The 21,751-nt window shown below is 36.1% G+C and overlaps 1 protein-coding gene across 27 annotated transcripts in view; it reads right to left on the bottom strand.

The window, feature by feature from the left end:
* Positions 1 to 21,751, bottom strand: part of EPB41 (erythrocyte membrane protein band 4.1) — a 168,095-nt gene that overhangs the window by 96,049 nt on the left and 50,295 nt on the right. The window lies entirely within an intron of this gene.

Raw genomic sequence — 21,751 nt, 5'->3', positions numbered from 1 at the left:
AATCACAATAAAATTCCTTAGGTTTTCATGTTGCAATACTAAATTACAGGCTCTTGCAGAAGTAACCTACTTAAAATTCTGTAAGAACTTTTCTCCTTCTGAAAAATGTGATTTTTGAATGCTCAGCATTTTTAACAGTAGGCAGTTAAATTAATACAACAGAGAAAAGTAGAGAAGAAAAATTTAGAAGGCAAACGATTCTATTGTAGGAGAGGAGGAGAAGGCAGGCTGTGGACCTCACGTATTTTAAGCTTGTTGATTTCCAGCCTCTTGATATCAAAACCCCAGTATGATTAGTCAAGCCTCACAATAATTGCCAAAGAGCATGGTCACACCTTGTCTACTAAAGAATAACCAACACATAAGGGAACTTCTGAGACACTGGGCAATGGAGTTGACTATGGGGCATATCTACATTATGTCAATTCAGCCTCTCAACAACTCTGAAAGGGAAAGAGGAATCACCTGGTCTTAGAGTTGAAGAAATAAAAAAACTCAAAAAGTAACTTGCCCAAAGTCACACGGCTAGTAGGTGACGAACCACTTTAAGTGGTATTGAACTAAAGGTATAGTAATAAAAAGAAAAGCCTTTATGTGGGCTCTTACTGCTAATCTACTCAAATTATTTTAAACAATAAAAAAACTACAGCAGTGTATTTTCTAGTTTCATTTATTATAGACATCAAAATTATTCTGTGCTAATAAAATATGGAATCCAGTTTTAAATGTTTTAAACATTGCTTAAAACATTTACCAACCAATATACATTCTTAATTTTTACCCCTGAGGTACACTTGTACTTAAATAAAAGAAATAAAATGGTCTTCAATTCCTCCTTATATTAGGAGTAGGAGTAGGTGATTGATTTTTACAAAATTCTTTTTCTTTAATCTCTAAGTAATCAAACTTGACCCAGAAAGAAAACCGGGCTATCAAACCAAGAGCAATGATTTGATTTGAAAGCACGCATTTACGTCATACTCCCTTTGCAGAAGTAAACAGAGGCCAGGTTGAGGAATTTAGCACTGTTTCCATGGATTTCAGATATGACTTTATCATTCACCTTACTGAAAAGGCACAGAAACGACTACATTAAAATTTTTCTATACAATAGAGTTTAAATAAGGGCTCTCATTAAAGGTCTATTAAAACAAATTACAAATCTTTTGTGAAAATTTTAGCAGATGTGAAAATCACTTAAACCCCACTTCTAACAATCTTCTACTTGTATCTTTCAGTAAATAAAGAGTATTTATTCTTGTGTTTACAATTTTTTCTTATAATTTTAAAAATACAAAAGATCTTCTAAGGATATTCCTACAATTGCTTTCACATAAAAAGGTGTCTTATCTCTAAGAAAGTAGCTGAATGAGTATAAGTATTCAATTGTTAAACAAAAACAAAAATAGACGGTAACAATCTATATGCTATATGTGTATGTTAAATTTTAATGTGCATCGAATCACCTGGCAATCTTGTAAAAATACAGATTTTGATTCAGCAGGTCTGAAATGGGGCCTGAGACTGCGTTTCCAACAAGCTCCAAGATGATGCTGATGCTGCTGGTTAGGGTTTCCAGGCAGGAAGTCCCACCCATTCTCAGGAATTTTTTCCGCTTTCCCATTGCCGAATCCCGAGAAAAGTTGGTCGGGAAATTGGGAAAATCGGCTCCTTGAACCCAGGGGTTGGTAGTATTGGCAGTCACTTTGTGGAAACAATTCATCGTGGAGAACAGAAAACAGTTTACATCTCGGGGAATGGGAAAGCAAAAAAATTCCTGAGAACGGGTAGGAATTCCCGCCTGGAAACCCTACTGCTGGCCCAATGACCACACTTTGAGTAGCAAGGCAGAGAAAACCACTATTACTTTGGGCACATACTCAAAATGCCTACTAAACAAAGATGGTAAAAAACTACTTTTAGAAAGTGGAATATGAACAATGAGAAATACTCGACATAATAAATGCTCAACAAATGCTTGCTGCATTGGTGAACTAAGCAAAGAATGCAACATATTAATTGTGGAAGTTGATAACACTTTTTAGAACTTGTTTGGCACTTAATCAAAAATCGAAATTTTTAACCACAGAGCTGTGGCAATTCCGAGTTGTCCGTGTAGCCAGAATACTTGCTCAGAGTCAATGTTCTTGCTAGCTCCATTGATAGGATCTCTTCCACATGTAGGAAGGAATCATCAAGACATGTGAATAAAGAATTCGAGAGTGACATCTATCAGTGCAAAACCAATAGGTTTTGCCGCATAATTGGGCATACGTGAAAAACAAGGTGAACACAAGAACAGATGAGAACACAATGTGAGGAGCAGGCACACAAGCTGAAGGGCAAAAGAATTATTTTGGAACATACTGAAACCAACTTCAGGTAATACCATAAATGCAAGAAAACAATCAGGAAATCAGCAATGCAGTATTCAGCAGAGATGCTACAATTCAGCCTATGCAAGGAAAAGTAGATAAAAATAAATTATTAAGGATGGTTTTGATGTATGTTCTTTCCAGTCGTGCACACGTGAGTAGCAATGCTATTAGTTAAGAGCCGCAAAAGCAAAGGTGAGGGGTGGGGAGAGAAAATATAAAATGAAACCAATAAACCAGGCAAGTTATCTTCAGTTAGCTCTGAGGCTGATTAGAATTAAACAACAAATAAATAGCAAAAAAAAAAAAAAAAAAATCCTATGGACCATTTTCTAAAAGATCAAACAAACTCATGACAAATATGTTATACCATGTTTCCCCGAAAATAAGACCTAGCCGGACAATCAGCTCTAATGCGTCTTTTGGAGCAAAAATTAATATAAGAGTAATATATTATATTATATTATACTATATTAGATACAGTCTTATATAAGACCCAGCATTATATATTATATTTTATTATATTATATTATTTTATACCTCGTCTTATAGTAAAATAAGACCAGGTCTTATATTAATTTTTGCTCCAAAAGACGCATTAGAGCTGATTGTCTGGCTAGGTCTTATTTTGGGGAAAACACGGTACATGCAGCCAAATTCTTCATATTACAAATGATAGGATGGGTAACCAGAGGAAAAGATACAAAGAAGTCTAGTCGTAAAAACAGGATAAATGCTCTATAAACAGGCCCTTCCTATGTAAGTAACACTCGTTTTCATTCTGAATACAAAATCCAAAAGTAGGTATCTATTTACATAATGTCAGAAAGAGGTCTTTTGATTAAAAAAAGAAATCAGCACAGCACTTAAGACCAACTGATGAGTTCCCATTCCATCTCAATCCTAATCCTCCGAACCCTAGGAATTATACCCAGCTGGTATCAAAGATACACTTGTCTTACCAGTGTGCATCTGTTGACTTCAGGAGAATCAGATGTTTAAAAACCTGATACTGAGCGGACTGCAAGTGCTGGGTGATATCGTTCATCTTTTTTCTATCTCTTTCTAACATTTGTACAGTCAGTGCTCCATTAATGCTTCCTGGGTGGAAAACTTTGTGAAAACACTACAGTTTGGTACCACTAAGAAAATTTCCTATATAATCACCATTTAGCTATGAAGTTTAATGATTTAATTATTGGTAATACTCTTCAAATTAGATCACTGAACACCTATCACTGTTTACCGGGTGCTAACCATGTATAAGGTTTTGGCTCAGCTCTTTTTTTTCTTATTAAGAATTCTATCTTTTATTCACTGATTTTACATGTTGCCTTTATCAAAACTGAATTTCCATATTCCCTTGAGTCTATTATAGGAGTTTCTAACAGTCCATTGATATGCCTATTTACTCATGTGGCTCAGCTCTTTAAGGGGGATTACAAAAGGATAATACACAATTCTTAAGGAGATAAGACAAATAACTAAAACACAAGGTGGTACCTGGTGCTCAATCAGAAAAGGCCTCATGAGTGGAACCAATTAAGCATTAAGAAGTACAAAGTAAGAACTTCCAACTAGAGTGATCACAGAAGGCCACGTGGAAAAGATGGTTTTAAAGTTACACTTTGAAGGATGAGTATAAGAAACTTGAAGGGCAAAGGGCAAGTGGAATTCCACATAAGGCAACTACAGTTAGTAAGAATACTACAGCTATTCAGGAAGTAGTCCAGACTGGTTGGAACAGTCTACAAAAGGAAAGTAGAATGTAAGATAAGGTTAGAATAGAGTTACCATTTAAAATTAATTCTAACTGAAATAATAATAGTAGCTGCCATTTACTGAATATCTACTAAATACCACACATTATTCTACATACGTCACCACTTATCTTACAACCATCCTATAAGATAGTTGTTTTCATTTCCCAGATTAAAAGGTTCTAGGAGGTAAAAAATTTTCCTCAGATCATAAAAATAAGCCATGCTTTAATGAAACTATTAATATACCACAGGGTAGTGATTCTATTGTAAATTCCCACAATAGTATTTGTCTTTCTAAAACTTGGTACTTCAGATGCTCCCTCCACTGTGCTCTAGCTTAAGAATTTATGAACAGGCTAGTCAATCTGGCCAAGACCACCTCTGTTCCCACCAGTTTCAAGTCTCCCACTCATTTGCGTATTTCTTTCCATAGAGTGTATATGAAGATAGACTAGGGAGACAGGGAAAAACAGGCAAAGAGGACAGATTACGAAAAGACTTGAATAACACACTAACTAGTTTGGACTTCTTCCTGAGGCAGTGGAGAACCACTAAAGGTTTTTAAATAGGGACGTGGATAAACAAAGTGAAGGCAGGAGAGACTAGAGGCAGAGACAAACTCAACAAATGACTGGGTAAATTCAGGTTATCAGTGAATAAATTCACAATGGGAATCCCTAGGGAAGCTGAAACAAATACTGGGCAGAGAAACTTGAAAAGCCTTTGCAACCAAAGCTTAAGAACGACTGTCGCCCTTCGTTTCTCTAGCTTATCCTCATTACCATGCTTGTCATTAATCCAGGCAGCTTCATGTCTGAGCTTGAAGGCGTTTTTATATTACACCTTCCTTAACCCACTCTGATAAATGGCTTAATAAAAGAGCTATAGCACTAGAGCCAAAATAGAAAAGAGAAGGGAAAAGAGGGCAACTCAATATACGTGTCCAAAATTAAACTCCTGATTCTCTTTTTTAGCTAGCCCAGTAAATGACTCAATCAACCATCCTGTAGCTTAGCCCAGAAACCTAAGTCCATCCTTGTCTCGGCATTCTCCATTTCCCTTCCCAATCAACCCTGTTGTAGTCCTATAGAGCCGACCTCCAAAACACACTTATAATAGAATCAGTCCGCCTCGCCCCTTCTCTACTGCTGCCACGTTTGTGCAGCTTCTTTCATTTCTCACCTGAACTGCAGGTCCTGGAACGATCTCAACAACCTCACCCGTCCCACTTGCCTCCTAGCTTCTATTCTCTAGTGATACCAGGCAAGTGCTTTTCTGGCTTAAGACACTCGTGCATGCCATTTCCTTAGACTGGAATGCACCCCATCCCCTGCAACAAGTCTGGTTTCTTCTTATACTTCAAGTTTCAGCTTGAATAATTCCTCCTCAAAACAACCTTGCTTGACTGCCCTAACACCTACATAACTCTCCTGGTAAATCACTTCCCCAGTTCTCTCTCCCAGAATCTATTTATTCCCTTTACAGAACGTCTCTCAGTGCATAAGAACATTCTTGTTGTTTACCTGTGTAATGTCTGTGTTCCACACTCTACCGGTACCAACTCCACTGTAATATCCACGACAGAAGGGCTGTTCTCCCTTCCACAGTGTACCTAGGACCCAGCACAGAACCTAATACCTAGCACAGAACACTGCAGGTACTCAATAAATATATGTTCAGTAAATATAAGGAAAAAGAATGATTTAGGTTTAACCCTATCAATTATACCAGACGGAGGTTATACAATGTGACAACTGTTCATAAGAAAAGGATGTTAAAGTCTTGACTGAACATGCTCCCAAGATCAAATTCTAACAGAGCTATCAATCTTTAGCTGCATTTCTAGATTTACAGCGACCAGAGCACTCACTGGACTCTTCAACATACTGTATACTTTCTGAAATGTTACGAGGTTCTATGCAATGTGGTACGTAGTAGGGCTACAACAATGTGAGAGACAGACACAGTCCCTGACTTCCTGGGCTTCATTCTCCATGTGGAAGATGATGGAGAGTAACAATCTCTTAGTTCTCACTGTTTATATTACATTTTAAAACTCACATGCAGTTCTCAGTTCTGGGCAGTTTCTTTATTTAAAAGAAACCAGAATCTGTCTGGAGAAGAGATCGAAGATGATGGAATTTAAAACCATATCATAAGACACATATAATAATTGAAAGATATTGGAATGCTTGGCCTGAGAAAAAGAGAATCCAAAGCAGGGACTTGAATATTGCCCTCACAAATTTCAGAGTTGCCAAATTCTATGTAATTCCTAAGGGCAGAACTCAGGTTAGTCTGTGGAAATTACAAAGAGAGTTTTCATCCCAATAAAGTAAAAGGAAGAGATTCCCAATAATTAGCGATATCCAATAATTAAGCAGGCTGCTGAGGAACAGTGAGCTTATCATCAATGGAAACGTTCACTCAGAAGCTGAATGGCCATCTGTCATGGCTGCCAGAGAAAGGTTCTTCCATTAAGCGGGTCCTCACATAAACTGACCTCTAAGGTCCCGTCCAGTGCTAAGATTTTACAGATAGGAAGAAAAGTAAGGAGTAAAACAAAAAGGAATTTAGGCTGGTGATGCAATTGGGTGATTTTTTTAAAGGCTACATTTTAAAGTCAAAATTACCATTAGGTTAGAAGAGTAAAGGAGGGGGGAAATAGAAAAATAAGCCCTTTCATTTCTTTAATCAGAATGCACTGGCATTCTTTCAGACAGAAAGAAAATATGTTCCAATACTAAAGTTTCAAAAAGTATGCTAAAACACAGTTTGTTCCCTAATAAAACCAATCTCCTCAAAACCACAGGGAAGTATGTCTTTCCTGTATAATTCAAGTACACTAATGAGCACTTCTAGAAAAATAACAATCACTCATGTGGTTTTCAGATAAAAATGGTAATTTATTATGTACAAAAGTTTCTTCATGAATATCTCTCCATCCTCCCAAAATTGTATTACTACTCCTTATGTAGACTTTTAAAGAATATTTGTGATACTGAGTGAATCAGGAACGTCACTCAGCATGAATATGCTGTTTTCAACAACTTGCCTTTTAATTTAAGTCATTTCTATGATGATTAATATCATTGAATCAACTCATTCAAAGATACTTTTAAATAAACAAACTCCTAACTCATCTCCTTCTAAGACCACCAAAAAATGCTCTTGACATCTCCATAGAATTCAAGCTTGTACTGAGACGATGTCTAGACACATTCTAAAAGTACACCATCCAAGCCCTCCCAGAAGAATACACTGAGGAAGTTGTGAGACCTATAATTACTAGGCATCACTGAGCAAGATGTGAAAACAAAAAAATAAAAATAAAAAGTGCGCATTATACACGGCAAAATACGGTAATCCCACTTGGCGATCCATTATATTGCGTCTAGTTGAGGCTGTTAGATAAGCGATTTTCAGATGAATCACACCAATATAATGACCATTCTCTTTCTTTACAAGTAGAGATAAAAGTCTCTAATGCTGTTATTTATATAAGGTGTTGTATTCATTTAAGTATTCATATAAACTTTTCTGAAAAACAAAAAACAAAGTAATAGTTTAGTCTGAAAATATTACAGAAATGGAGAATTACCATATTTTGCCATATACCGTATAATGCACACTTTTTTTGCCCAAATTTGTGAGGGAAAAATAAGGATGTGCATTATACATGGGTGGTACTATTTCTGTATCTATATAAACGTTTTTAATTCTTTTATTTATGCTTATGAGTTAAAAGTGTAACCCTAGAAATCAATAACGATATCTGCATGCAAAATAATTCCCTGGCATGCGATAATCAGTTTTGTTGAACTTACAATGACGAAGACTTCTTAGCCTTCTATGATGCATAAATATTGTAAATTTGCTACCGGTACACAAGATTTCTTGTATCTGGTTCTTGTGTTTTCTAATTATTTGTTACATAAAACTTCTTGTATTATAATATGTTAAAATTCCTTTACAATACAAAACACAAGTACCTAAAAGTAAACAAATACAAAGTTGAATTAAAAAATTAAAATGAAATATTTTTCCCCTGAAAGTTTGGGCCAAAAATGTGGGTGAGCATTATACACAGCAAAATACGGTACTTAATAGCATTAAAAATCTCAACATAAATACAAACAAAATCTGAAAATTTCTAGCTACAAAGGGGTTTTAGCTAACCCTATGGAACTTTTCTTATACTCTTATTTGTATCTTATTATCTTAGAGCCAATTCAATTGAACAATACTTAGTAATATCTAAACTCGAGAAATTCCCTTTCACTTTAACCAAAAAACTATAGTAGATTAACTAAATAACAGATGTCGCCTGATTAGAGTACAAGTATGAATCAGAAACTTGCATTGGATCCTGGCTTGGTTTAGCAGATATTCTCCAGACTGGAACAGATGCTGGGGTTGTCTCCACCATTGTTCAATGTGAAAACAGACTACAGACTGCCAGAAGGTAGAATGCTTTCTCACACAGATTTAACACTGGCACAGAGACAATATTTAGTGATAGTGGAGTATTTCAAATAACCCACCATTTGCTAAAAGTATTCAGTAAAATTATTGACTAAGCTTGATGACATTTTTCTCTCTTCAAAGAGAAAGGCCCTCTTATATACTTAATTATGAGCAACAAAGAATAATTTGTTAGTGACATGAACATATCAGGAACCTTGGCAGAAAATAATTCCACAAAATTTTTATATTGAGAAAAGAAGTAAGCTATAGTGAACTATGTAAGCTTACTATAAATAAAATTTTAAAACACTTAAGGTATGACAGCATGGCCAAGGATTCTATGAGAATATAGAATTTGTAAGGATAAAGAGATTCTAGAAGTGAAGTTCATTCACTACATTTCACAGATATATACCATGTTTCCCTGAAAATAACACCGGATCTTATACTAATTTTTGCTCCAAAAGATGCATTAGGGCTTATGTTCAGGAGATGTCATCCTGAAAAATCATGCAAGGGCTTATTTTCCAGTTAGGTTTTATTTTCAGGGAAACACGATATTAAGCGCCAGGTTCTTGTCTAGGCTGTGAGGATATGGCAGTGAAATTTTCTCTCTACAGTCCAAAATTAAAAAAAAAAAAAAAAGCATGAGGAAAGTACAGGGAGATTATGGGGGCATAAGTATAATAACCAAGTTTTAAAAATAGCACTTCAAAGAAATACTTAGAAAACTAACGGTCAAAAGGCTAAGGCCCACCAAAGGATGAAGCTTTAAAAAAAAACAAAAACAACAACAACCTTCGAAAAATGGCAAAAAAAGAAAAGGGCAGGGTAGGAAAGAGAGAAAGAAAGTAAGGTCAAATTCAGACTACAGCTTGAGAGAAAAACAGAATAGTGTTAAAATGTGTGAGAGACAAAATTATCTGTGCTTTTTCAAACTAAACAATAAGGATTTACAACCAAAGATAGCTCAAGCTAGTACAAGTAACCTTACCCATTAAAATATGTTTAGTTCTTGAGTCCCAGAAAAATCCTATTTCAAAGTTCAGAGTAACTTGCAAAATTTGATCCCAGATTCATTAATATACCAAGGGTCCTTACCAAATTTACAGCTAGTTTGATTGAATCATGGTTCAAAAATATCTCAAGATGGAAAAATGGACCAAACCCAACAAGGTGGAATTTTTAAAAATCGTAAGGTTTCTGCATTGAAGTTTGAAAAATAACTACAAAAAAAAGTATAAACAAATAATATCCATCAATCAGAGAACAGATGAGTAAATTAATAACAAATTCATAGGAAATGACAGCAGGGAAAATGAACAGGAACTACACATATGAACACAGATTACTGTCATCTTTGATGAAAGAAGCATATTGAAGAAATATATTGTGTAATACTATTTATATAAAATTGAAAAACATAAGATACATTACATATACTGCTTAGAAATAAACAGGTAACAAAAGTATAAAGAAATGCATAATCACAAAATTTAGATTAGTGGTTACCTCCAGAGACAGGAAGGGAAATGAAATTGGAGATCCACAAGGATTCTCAATTATTATCAATAACGTTCTATTTTGTAAATTGGGTAATGTTTATCTCTTTCTACTTCTTAAATATTTTACATTAAATTTGAAAAGAATTACAAAGTTATGTGATGGGGAAGACTTAACTTGGTGACATTATTTTTAAAAGATTTCATATGAGCCAAAACTGCAATGTGATTTCTAAAAAGATTAATGTAATCTTGACAGAAATGCAGTATCCAGATTACGGGAAGTAGCTGAGCCACTGCATTCTTCATTGGTAAGCACAAAATATTATTTCATTCTAAGCACTATATTTTAGCCAGGACATTAACAAAACAGCATATTCAATGACCAGAATGGTGAGGAGTCTAGATACCAGGACCTCAGATAATCTGCCCAAAATAAACCTACTTCTGCTTCCATATAAATAGCTTTTCAAATCTTTGAAGATAGAATTCGTTTGAACCAGATGAAACTGCCAATATCCAACCATTTATCACCTTTAAAAAAAACAGCAATTTCATATGGTTCAACCTAATATATTGTTTTTCACAACCCTCACACTGTTCCCCTCTCCTTTGGCCTTTTCTAAGGCTAAATATTCCCAGATCCTTACCCTGTTCTTCAACTAGAATGGTTTACCAGTTCCTCACTATGTAACAGAGTGAAATGCTTGGCCTCTCTGACTCCATCTTGTTCGAGCTGGCTTTGTTCCCATGGCCTTCATGCTAATAGCTTCGGCCTAGTCTTGTATACAGACATGCTCACCATTGGAGGAATTCTGCTTGTGGCTTGAGTTTTACAAAAACAGCCCCTTATGAAAAAGTGCCTCTCCTGAGGGAAGTATGTATTGTTCAGCAAAGATTTGCAGGAACCTTGAGACCAGACTCACATCAACTAGGGTCAACAGACTAAATACAATCTTCTTGGGACCCCTCCTGGCACCCAGATGTCTATGGTCATCAATCACCTCTTGCCCCTCCCGTTTCCCCCCTTCCCCAGACACAAAAGAAGCCTGAAATCTAAGCTTTCTGAAGATGGATTTAAGGCACCACTCGGTTTCCCATCTTCTCAGTTGGTGCCTTCTTGATCAATAAACATTTCCTTATTCCAAACTCTGACATTTTTAAGTGTTGGCCTTTCAAAGCAACGGGCACATGGACTTTGGACTGGTAACAACTATCCTGGTCAACCTCCTCCAAATAGATTCCAGAGTATCAGTATCTTTCTTTCAGATGTGGTCATTGGAACCAAATACATTTTCCTAAGTCACTGAAATCAGAAAAGTTCTGATATGCATCAGTTGTATACCTGATTCTGAACTGAAAACTGAACAGTCAATTCTCAGTTAGAGGAGCTAGAATGATCCTGCTAAAACGTAAGTCAGATCATTCCACTGCCCCAAAACGCTCCAATGACATTTCATATAATTCAGAATAAAGCCAATCTTTCCCACCACCTCTCCTGCTCCAGCCACACTGGTCTCCTCACTCTTCCTTAAACATGCTGCTAGGCACACTTTCAATCTGGGCCTTGGTATGTGATTCCCTCTGCCTCGAAAGCCGTTTCCCAGATAGCCACAGGCTTGCTCTTGTTCCCTGTGGGTCGTTGCTAACATATCACTTGCTTGGACACCCCACCTAAAACTGGAGCCCCCACTACACTTCTCTTCCTTTTCCCGCTTTAATTTTCCTTGTAGCCCTTATTACTCTTGAATGACATACTCCATAGTTTTTACTTCCTTACTTTGTTTATTGCCTGCCTACCCCACTAGAATGTAAACTCCACTGAAGCAAAGGATTTTGCCTGTTTTGTTCATTGCTTCATCTCTGGTACCTAGAATGTTGCACCAATAAACATCAGTTGAACAAATAAATGAGCAAATGAATGAAAGAAACTGCTCTTGATATGCTTACAGTCCAAAAGCTATTTTCTTCATAATGAAAGACGTACACAGGTCATTTAGTGAAGGGTAAAGAAATTCATAGACTCCAGACATACTCAAGAATACAAAAAGCTTATTTACATATCCAAAGTACTCAGATACTTCAGATATGGATGTGGAACTCCTTTTAGAATAAACTGATGATCAATGTCAGAAACTTTGTATGACTCTTCTAAAGCTTTTCTTAAAACTTATAAATATTCACTATTTTAAAGAAAAACGTTTGCTCATAGGAGAATGCTTTTGTAATTTAACTACAAAACAATTAGCTAAGTTATTGTGTTGCCTACAACAAAAGGAAACTAATATGCCAAGACCTTTAAAATGCTCAAGTTTATTCCAAATATTTCCTTGTGTAGTCCAGATAGTCCTAACAAAGGTAACACTCAAAGGAAATCAGAGTGATGAGGATCAACGTAAATGGCAATGACGTCAGATTCCCTAAGGGTGTACAGTTCTGGGTCAGCTCCCAGGAGTCTGAGTCCAGAGAGAAGCAGGCCTAGCCATTCCTACCTAACCTGTAGGTCATTCTTCATTTATATGTGCTCTGAAAAAATGAGGTTGTGTTTCAATGCTGCCGAGAGGATCACGCACCAAACTAGATACCCAGAAATGCTCTTAACTCATTCTATATCTACATCTGATTCAGTCATCTTCTTTCTCTTTGATACGGTTTCCAGACTAACACCTATTCTTTTAAGTAATAATACTCTATAAGGATTTCTTTCTATCGGGAAATAACTTCCCAAAAAAAAAAAAAAAAAATCTTAAAAAGTAAGTATAAAATGCTTCTCTGAATTATTTAGGTTCTATGAAAATTTTAAAAGAGTATAAAATTCTCATTGGAAGCCAAAGAATTACAGCTTTTTTCCCATAATTAAACAACAAAATTATGTTCTCCTGTGAGGAAAGTAAAAATTAAAGTTTTATCATAATTACAAACAATACCAAAAAAAGCCCATTCAGAATTCAAACAAAGCCATGCACTGACTTTAAAATATGTCATTCCTGTATGTTTGGTGACAGAATTATTGCCACAAGAACAATATCAGGATATCCACATGCAAAAGAATGAATCTGAATCCCTACCGCATACCACATACAAAAATTAACTTAAAATCCATCAAATTCTAATATAGAAACTAAAACTATAAAACTCTTAGAAGAAAACATGGGTATAAATATTCATGATGTTGGTTTAGGCAAGGGTTTCTTAGATATAGACTTCCTCAAAATGTTTTATTTTGTGCTTCTAAGGACACCATCAAACAAGTGAAAAGACAACCCACAAAATGGGAGAAAATATTTGTAAATCAATATCTGCTAAGGGTCTAGTCTCCAGAATGTGTATAAAGAACTCTTCTTACAACTCAACAATGCAAAGACAAATAACCCAATTTTAAAATGGGCAAAGGATGGTAACCGATATTTCTCCAAAGAAGATACACAAATGGCCAATAAGCACATGAAAATGTGCTCAACATCATTCGTCATAAGGGAATGCAAATCAAAACCACAATGAGATACCACTTCATAACCACTAGGATCGCTATAATAAAAATAATTAAACAAACAAAATAACAAGTGTTGATGAGGAAGGATGTGGAGAAACTGGTACTCTCATACATTGCTGGTGGGATGTACAATGGTACAACTACTGTGGAAAACAGCGTGGCGGTGCCTCAAAAAGTTAGACATAGAGTTATCATGACTTAGCAATTCCAGTCCTAGGTACATACCCAAGAGAACTGAAAACATGTTCACACAAAAACTTATACATGAATGTTCATAGCAGCATTACTCATAATAGCCAAAGAGTGGAAGCAACCTAATGTCCATCACCTGAAGAATGGATAAACAAAATGTGCTCTATATCTAGACAATAGAATATTAATCAGCAATATAAAGAAATAAAGCACGGATACGTGCTGCCACATGGGTGACCCTTGAAAACAGTATGCTAAGTGAAAGAAACCAGACATAAAAGCCCACAACTGCATGATTCCATTTACATGAAATGTTCAGAATATGCAAATCCACAGAGAAAGAAAGCAGATTAGTGATTACCATGGAGGAGAGAATAGGGAGTGACTGCTAATGTGTACGAGTTTCTTGGGGTGATGAAAACGTACTGACATTAGGGAGTAATCACTGCACAACTTTTGAACATACTAAAAATCACAATTATACACTTCAGTATACAATCAGTGTGTAATTTATGATACATGAATTATATATCAATAAAAAACAAAGGACTAATATCAATGAGAGAAATTTACTTAAGAATAAGAGCGAAAACCAACTTAAAAATTACCTGTTGGTCTAGGAACTACAACAGCATGTATACTAAAGTCACCCCTGTCAGAAAAGCTATAGACCTAGAGGTGGGAATGGTCTGTTCTTCTCAGGAAAGAAGAGCAAATTGATGGGAGTTTCCGCTAAAGATTTAAAACACACTCTAAAGATTTATCGCACTCCTGGATCTGGATCTAGAAAGGGAGACTCAAACTTGAGTTATGATAGTAATTTCTAGTAGTATAAAGCTGAATTTTTTATTTTTCCTTTGTGAAAGTATGAGAGTCATGCGGTAAGTGTTAATATAAATATTCTTGAGAAATGTATTACACATTAACACACACCGAAGGACACAACTTGATCAATAGTTTTACCTTATTTCATCCCTGTGAAGTAAAGAGAACAGATAGTATTATCCATTTTAATCAAAAAAGGTAAAAGGAGTGGCAAAACCTAGCGCAGATTCAAGGATGGTAGAGCTGGGACTATAAACCAGGTGCTTTGATTCCCAGGCCTGGTTTACCTTTATTAAATCAATGTACTCTATCTAGCTTTACTGTGCTTTCTCCTTCATTCAACAAGTCTGTCACTCAAACACTTTAATACACTATTCATGGGAAAACAAAACTAATTTCCAAATTATGGTCTTATTAACTCAATAAATAACCTATTTACAAACCAGGATACTCTGTAAATACAGAAAATACTTTAAGCACACTTACCCCCTTATTCATCTAAGGTCATTCATCTTAAAACCTGAGACATCGCCAGAGGGTAAGGGGGGTGGGGGGTGGGGGGTGGGAGATGAGGGTAAGGGGGATCGAATATATGGTGATGGAAGGAGAACTGACTCTGGGTGATGAACACACAATGGGATTTATAGATGATGTAATACAGAATTGTACACCTGAAATCTATGTAATTTTACTAACAATTGTCACCCCAATAAATTTAATAAAATTAAAAAAAAAAAAAAAAAGAAATAAAACCTGAGACATCTATTTATCGTATAAGAACGCCTCTTTTGGCCTTCACTCAGAGTTCATTTACCTTATTTTAAGCCTAATTCTAACAAGCTTGTTTGTCTAATTTATCAGTTAAATTAAAAGTATAAGAGGTTATGATTCCACTAAATGTACACACTGAGAGTAAAGTAGTAATGTACACTGAGGAAGGAGACACACAAAAATCCAAAGACACAGTAATCCTGACCATTTGTAGGGATAATAAATCCTACGTGGCTCAAGGTGTTTATTGTTTATAATAATTCACAATCACCAATAAAAGGATGATAATTCCATATACCTTATTCAAGTAGGCAGGGAAGAATGTGGCTATTTTCTCAAACTCAAAACCATGGATTCCTCTAGTCCCCTTTTTGTTCCTAATTAGTTAAATCCAATCAACTGCCAAGTCCTATTGATTCTACCTCTGCATCTACCTGCTTCCATTTTTAGAGTTCCTGCTCTAATTCACTCAATACTACAACAAACCTGCCTCTATTTCCTGCCTCTATTTCCAGTCCCTCCTGCGACAAAAGTTATCTTCCTAAAACAAAGATTTAATCATGTCACTCTTTTATTTATTCAGTGCACACATATTTATTAAAAGATCAAACTTTTTAAGGCTCTGTACTTGCTACAGTATAAAATCCCAATTCCTTTTCCACAGCACCTCTGCCTGGCTGGTGATTTGCCCTCACCTCAACATTTTAATCTCTTTTCCTTCCAGAACAGAACTACTAAATTTCCTAGAATAGCCTGCACTTTCCAGCTTCTGCCTCTTTGCCCTCTGTAATACTCGACGCCTCCATCTTCACCTACTGAAATTCTAACCCTCCTTCAAGGCCCCGTCCAAATACCATGTTTTCCATGAAACTTTCTATAATCCCTCTAGTCATAATTTATCCCTTCATCTAAGTGTCTTTATTTATTTAAGGTATAGTGGACATTTTCTCATAAATATTCATCTCATTATTTTTAATAGTTGCATAGTATTCCACTATATAAATGCCACAGGTTTTATTCAATGGTGATGTACAATTTTTAATACATTAATTCTTTTATATAAAAAAAGAAAATTAAAATAATCCTGTAATCCCACTGACCAGATAACATCTGTTGACCCTTTAAAAAAATAATAAAAGTAATACATACTCCTGGTTAGAAAATTCGAACAGTACAGAAAGGTATTTGCTAAAATCATAATAGTAACGTCAACTAAGTAAAAGGTAAAGAGAACCAAACCAGAGGAGTACGAAGAAGGGATGAAGAACTGAAGGAGCAGCACAGGTTCACATAACTGTAAATATTCAGTGAAACTGATTTTTCCCAAGATGAAATGGGCCATTTTTAAAGACCCATCCTAAAAATAATGTCTTATAAAAATACTGTTGGTGTGTTTCTGTCAGGCAAATAGAGCAATCCTTACTTTTTTTTCTTTTTGACTAGTCTTTCCACATAGGGGAGGGAAAATGGATTATCCAGAAGCAATCAGTCATTAGCAAAATCCATGGGCGTCCCCATGAAGTTAACTAAAAACTATTTCTGATGTTCTCTGACTTCCCCTGCATAGTATCCTTTGTGGAAAAGGCTTTTGCTATGTAGTGTGGTTCTATCCTGCCAAAACCAGATTTGACAGATGTAAGCCATACACATGGGACACACTGTCTACCCAACTTTAATGGAAAAGCCTCCTGTTTAAGGGCTGACATACTCCAGATTCAACCACACTCCTATCCATTCTTCACCCTACACACAATTTAGACTTTCTTAAGCAATGCTTTCTTCATGTCTTGCCTATAGCATTCTTACTGCTATTTCAAGGCCAAGCTCAAGTTGTAGCTCTTCCAAGAAGCGTTCCTAGCCCTCCATGATCTCTTTTTCTCTCCGTGGAATTTAGTTTACTTATACCACATTTCCCAGCATTTCATTAAATGCTACTTTGTTCTCTGTTATTTGATGAGTATTACTAAACTGCAAGCTCCTTGAAGGCAGGATTTATATCCTAAATGTCTGTATTTCCCACAGTACCTTATCAGAGGAATTGCATAGTAGGTTCTCAATAAATAATGTATGTTTAGATGATTCCTACTGTGAATTATTTTACAGTAATGTAAATATTACACCTTTACATAGAATTCCCTAATCATGGAATTCCTAAAGTTTATCTGTGGTTATATGTTTCATAAAGGCAGTATTAGTAGCACTGATTGCAACCCAACACAAAGATTCATCTGTCACGCAACTTTCCAAGAGACGAACAGCTCACTCTGTGACAGTTCCCTAGTTTCAAGACTGAGTTCTTCGAGACCTGTGGTGTACATCTGCTGAATGAGCGGCAGTTACTTACTTTCAATTCTTTACAACGAAATATTTCCATGCAGCTGTGTTTACTCACACCATGTCTCATTTCTACTAGAGGTGTAAAACAGCTAAGCCCAGATCTCTCCCTCTCCTCTATATTTCCCCTTGCCTTTGTTATTTGCCTTTCTGCAGCTTGCTAGCCAAAGCCGTAATTAGCACCCCACAGGGACCTATACTTTTCTAATAAAGAGCAGCCTACAGCACAATGACGTGTATACACACACAGCCATGTGTGTTCCCTAACAAATTAGGAATATTTTACATATGCAAGCCTTCAATAGAGAGCACTTTACATGGCAGCTGCAACTGACTCAAAACAACACTGCAGACTGATTCATCCCTTTCTCTTACCGCGTACACAATCTAATTGCAAGGGAAACAACCTAGTGAAGACGGAGTAAAATTATGAATACAGGTCCAAAAGCAGACCTTAGCAAGTAAACCACGTTTGTCAAGGAAAATCTTTTCACAAATGACTACAAAAGTTGTGGTGTTTGTGACATAACAGTTTACTGTGATTTTTCTGTAACGTCATAATTTTCAGTCAGACGGATGAATAAGTGCTTCTTAAGAAAGTTAAAACAGACAGCACAGACGACGGCTCTGGATCCTCTTCTGTGTTCCCTTCACCATCGGTCTCCCCTGACTCTCCCCCAGCATCGCCCGGCTCTCAGTCTTCCCCACGACTTGTCATTAACCCTCTCAGGCTCCCACTCACACCCTTTCAGTAAATGGAGGCGTCAAGTAGAAAAGTAAGTCATCAAATTGTAAAGAAAAAAAACCAATAACTCATTTGTTAAATATTTAGTGCTTCCATTAGCAAATGTTATTACTAAGTAACTATAATGACCATCTTACTTCATTGAAAGTAAGGGCCGTGGACCCATGAAGGCTTAGGAGTTTATGATAACAAAGGGTTCAAACAGCCTTAAGCACCAATATCGCCTATAGACTAAAATAATGGCTCCCATATATACTATTTTTCAAATGTTTATAGATGTTATGATTAATAAAGTCAAACTACCTTTAAAAGATTTACTGACTTATAATAGTTTTGTCATGTATTTTGTTAATCAAGAATTACTAAAATTACACTACTTTTACATGAAGATCCACTACAATATTTTACCTAACAATGTGTCTACATAATTGATGGTTTTTAATTGAGGCTGAAAATTGAGTGTGAGTTAAAGTTGAAAATGAAGGTTGAAAATCTTAACCTTAATAAGGTTGAAAATCACTTCATGAGGCTGAGCTCCTTGAACTGGAACTGTATATAACTCATCTTTTTTGTTGCTGGTGACATAGGAATTACTTAATAAATGTGCTTTTGAACGAAACTAAACAAAGCTTAAACAAGGGGACTCTAAATCACCCTTCTGCATGTTTTTCAAATTGATAAAATATTTTTAAACCCTACAAATTTTAAACCTGTAAAGCGTAAGGTAGAAATACTAAAATATTATATGATGTTACAGCCTTTCCTTAAAAAATGTTACTCAACCAGAGCATTTTCTCAATCCGATGAGATTTTGCTTCCTGGCAACTGTCGTCAGTTTGGCTCAAATAAACTCATTAACCGCGTTTCCCCCAAAATAAGACCTAGCTGGACCATCAGCTCTAATGCGTCTTTTGGAGCAAAAATTAATGTGAGACCCGGTCTTTTACTATAAGACCGGGTCTTATATAAGACCGGGTATAATATAACATAATATAATACCGGGTCTTATATTAATTTTTGCTCCAAAAAAAGCTTTAGAGCTGATGGTCCGGCTAGGTCTTATTTTGGGGGAAACAGGGTAAAGTATCCCCCACACAAAAAAAAGTTACTCAAGGACTAAAAAGTTCTTATCACGTTAACTGGCATGTCTAATCTCTAAGATTCTACTCTAACTGTGATTGAAATGTCATCACTCATCACAGGCTCACACACATACACAATGGTTAGTGGAAAGTTCCAGATCTAATGCTAAACAAAGCAGTTCCCTGCTTTGAGGCCCCTCAGACCAAACTATTTTCAACCTCCCTTTGGGCAATATTAATAATCTTGAGATAGCAGTTATGCTTTGCAGCAAGCAAAAGCATCAACACTGATTTATTAAGGACAGGTGCCAATGCTTTGTTTTCTTTTACTTTGCCTTCTGATGATAAATAGCACAGTGTAAAACAATGACTCCTCCCTAATCACTTGCCTCATTTATAACAATATCAAAAGCTTGTAACATTTTAAAATAGAAAATGAAGGAATACTTCTTGGTAAATAATAGAAAATATGGAGGGATAAACTAAACAACTACAGCAGCAGTTCTCAATCCGGGATGTATATCAGAATCATTGTGGAATATGTTTAGAATACAGATAGATGCCCAGGCCCCAGCAGAGCCTGTTCAAGAATGTTTTTTAAAAGCTCCAAAGGTAACTCTAATGCAGACCCTCGGTTAAACTTGAACCTAAAGTGTGGTCCCTTGATCAGTTGCATAAACGCCACCGGGGAACTTGTTAGAAATGTAAATTCCCAGACTCCCCCTTGACATACTGAATCAGAAACTCTGAGGATGATGCCCAGCAATCTGTTTCCATAAGACCTCCAAGTGATTTTTTTTTTTAAACTTTTATGCATTTAAGTGTGTTTTTCCAGGACCCATCAGCCACAAGTCAAGCCGTTGCCCCAATCCAGTTTATGGAGCGCGCAGCTCACCGTGGCCCATGTGGGGACTGAACTGGCAACCTTACCGCCAAGAGCACTGCGCCCCAACCAACTGAGCTAAGGGGCTGCCCCAAGACCTCCAGGTGATTCTGACACAGGCTCAAGTGTGAGAACCTCTGCTTTACAGCATGGCGGCTACCCACTCTTCAATAACTCCGTAAGATGAAAATGAGATTTAACTAATACAAATATATTTAAGGAATTTTTTCAATTGGAAAAAATTTCTGCTTTGTCTTACTAACTCATTAAATTAACACTAATGTGACTTTCATTGGAAAACGGTTCACTTTGTCAAGTTATTGGATTAGGAGTCCCTTTGTAAACATAAATGTGGCCAGAACTAGACAAGCGATCCAAAGTTAGCATGCCATTTTGTCTATTCTTCATCCGGTCCTAGGTAGCAGGAATTTCTCAAATTAACTGATTAATTGCAACCCTTGAGATGGGGGAAAAAAGTGGTTTTTTCCTTCTTGATTTCAAGACTAAATGATGTGTAGATTCAACTATTAATTCACAAAGAAAATACAAAGAACAAAGAAACCTGTTTAACCCTACCATGGAACTGAAACTGGCAAAATCCAGACCAAGTAGAAACTCTACAGAGTAAATGTCCTGATTTCTCCAAAAAACAAACAAAAAAAAGAGAAATAAGGAGGAACCTATGGGTTAAAAGAAACTTAAAAGACAAATCAATTACCTGCAATGTATTCTAACTCAACTTACAAAAAAACATGTGTTTCAGACAATTGGAAATTTGAACACTACATGGATATTTGATATTAAATAATTGCTGCTAATTTTTAGATGCAATAATAGTGTTATAATTATTTAAGTGCACTTATCTTTAAAGAAATACCAAATTATTACAGATAAAATGATACGTCTTGGATTTGCTTCAAAATACCACAGGAGAAAGAAAAATAGGTGTACTAGGGGCAGCCAGTTGGCTCAGTGGTTAGAGCGCAGCGCTCATAACACCAAGGTCGCCAGTTTGATTCCCACATGGGCCAGTGAGCTGCGCCCTCCACAACTAGATTGAGAACAATGACTTGACTTGGAGCTGATGGGTCCTGGAAAAACACACTGTCCCCCAATATTCCCCAATTTAAAAAAAAAATAGGTGTATTATAGAGATGAAAGAAGATTAGCCATGAGTTGGTAATTGTTGAAGATGGGTGATGAATACCTGGGGTTCATTACAGTAGACTGTCAACTATCCTATATATTTAAAGTTATCCAAAATTTTTAAAAGTTTTAAGCTAAATGAAGTTAAAAGAGACTAGCAAAGCTGTGACAGT

The sequence above is a fragment of the Rhinolophus sinicus genome, chromosome 14, assembly GCF_057876585.1.
Source record: "Rhinolophus sinicus isolate RSI-liver-muscle chromosome 14, RSI-T2T, whole genome shotgun sequence".
NCBI lineage: Eukaryota > Metazoa > Chordata > Mammalia > Chiroptera > Rhinolophidae > Rhinolophus > Rhinolophus sinicus.
Note: the sequence above shows the minus strand (reverse complement) of the source record. Positions and strands in the feature narration are given on the sequence as shown.